This window comes from Crocuta crocuta, unplaced genomic scaffold, assembly GCF_008692635.1.
Source record: "Crocuta crocuta isolate KB4526 unplaced genomic scaffold, BGI_CrCroc_1.0 scaffold449, whole genome shotgun sequence".
In the NCBI taxonomy this organism is placed as follows: domain Eukaryota; kingdom Metazoa; phylum Chordata; class Mammalia; order Carnivora; family Hyaenidae; genus Crocuta; species Crocuta crocuta.
In genome coordinates, this window is record NW_027533117.1 from 852,505 (window position 1) to 854,845 (window position 2,341).

A 2,341-nucleotide genomic window follows, 5' to 3' on the forward strand; every position below is an offset into this window, starting at 1 on the left:
TCTGCCCTTTCCTCAGTATCTCTCTCTTTAATATTATAATACATATTATAATACATAATATAGGGAGAGAGATGTTTAAGAGGAAATTATTGTGGAAAGATGAATACCAGTACATTTTAGAAATAATAATAATGATGATGATAACAATAGGAATAATAAAAATAAATTGCTAATAACTTTATTAGCAGAATAATACAATTTTTATTGAAAAGCAAAAGAAAAGTAAATAAGTTAAAAATAGTGACTTTACTTATATTTTATTCTTTTTTCTACTGACTTTTGGGAAATATATGGAACCCAGCCCAGCACTGTGGTTCTCCCAAGGTTGGACAGGCTGGGAGGACAGGCAGCTGTGATGCCCAAGAAAGTGCCCTTGATTTGGTGCAGAGTTGGGGAAAAACTATCGCCAGGAACATCGTGAGAAATAATAGTAATCCTTGTGGCAAATAATCACAGGTAGGTTATGTGTTTATAAAGGCAACATCACAGTTAGGCTATGTTTGTAATATTGTCTGGGGCAAGCAACAGACTAGCAAAACAGGTAGAAATTTAATTGGCGTATTCAAAGAATGAGACACTTAGAGTGTGCGTTGACGAATTTTCACACATTTCTGGTGATTTGGAAGGCTATGTTTTTGCACAAGACTTTGTACATACCTAACCATCAGGGAACCCTTTCTTCCCCAAGTAGTGAATTTCCTGACTGAATAGAGGATAGAAGTGGGGTCGATTCAAGCTTCTTGAACTTTCAAATGTACTTTCAAAGACACATGAAGATTCATCGGCAAAGTGGGGCACTGTTGGGAAGCCAAGAAAATAATTTGACAAAGGTGAAACAAAACTAAGCAGAATTATCAGGAGTGCATACTATGGATATGTAATTAGTGTCAGCAATTCACCTAATTAAAACAAAAACAAAAACAAAATACACTCTCTTTCTTTTCCCAGGAAGAGGAAGTTCAGTATCTATATTTGCCATAATATACTCTCTAAAATGACAACTTTTCAACAAAATCTTAGGAGATAGGCAAAGATACAAGAAATTGAGATCAAAATACAGAAACAACAACAAAATACAGCTGATAGAAACTATTTCTGAGTAGCCAAGATGATAAAGACATCAAAGAAAGTATTGTAAATATGATCTAAGAACTAAGAGAAACTGTGTTTAGAGAGTTAAATAATTGACTCACAAAATAAAAAAAATTGATAGAGTTAGAAATTATGAAAAATAAATCCTTAAGTTGAAAAGTATAAAAACTGTAGAGACTGCAAGTGACTTTTCTCAGCAGAATTCAGAGGCAGAATGAATAATTAGTAACCTTGAAGATAAATCAATAGAAATTAACAAATTTAAAAAACATCATAAAAATAATAAAGAATGTGAGTCAGAGACCTGAGGGACACCATCAAATATACTAACATACACGTAATAAGAGCTCTAGAGGGAGATGAGATAGGCAGGAAAAAATGTTTGAAGAAATGATGGCTGCTTTTCAAATTGGATGAAACATAATAATCGTATAATCTAAGCAGGATAAAGACAAAGAGATTCATTGTCATATCTCACAGTTCAATTCCTGAAAACCAGACACAAAGAGTCATGTTTGAAACAACTTGTTATGCATAAGGAAATTATAATAAGATTAAGAGCGGCTTTCTCATATAAAACAATGGAGACCAGAGGCAGTGGAATGACTATTGAAACTGTTGGGGAAAAAAGCATCTGCCAGTCAAGAATCCTATATCGAGCAAGCACTCTTTCATAAATGAAGGCAAAAGTAAAACATTCCCTGAGCAAGCTTTTTTAAATAAATCATAGCAGAAGTACTAAAAGAAGGTCATTAAGTTGAAAGAAAGTGATACCATGAAGGAATTCAAGTCCACATGAAGAAATAAAGAGTGACATTGAAATAATTATGTGGGTAAATATAAAAGATTACATAACTATATAATTGAATACTATTGTCTCTTTTTTTTCCCTATTCCTCACTTTTAAAAAACAAGTTCATTAAAGTTCATTAAAAATAATTATAAGATTTTATTGTAGGACTTACAATATGTAAGACAATTTATGTGTAAGACTATATATATATATGCACATATATACACGTATATACGTATATACACACACATACACACAAATGTATATACGTAAGTTCTATTATATAGTATATATACAAATATATATAGCTATATTGTTATATTGTTATTGTAAGACTATGTATATATACAAATGTGTATATATACAGTATGTATTGTTACAAATGTATATATACAGTTATATTGTTACATATATATAACTGTATATATATACAAATTATACTATATAACCATTATG

General features: G+C 30.9%; 1 long non-coding RNA gene across 1 annotated transcript in view; it reads left to right on the forward strand.

Moving 5' to 3' along the window:
• Nucleotides 1–276: 276 nt before the first annotated feature.
• LOC144216795 (uncharacterized) overlaps nt 277–2,341 on the forward strand; it is a 40,958-nt gene continuing 38,893 nt past the window's right edge. The window contains exon 1 of the long non-coding RNA XR_013330761.1: nt 277–456. This is a non-coding gene — a long non-coding RNA (uncharacterized LOC144216795). The remainder of the gene's footprint in view (nt 457–2,341) is intronic.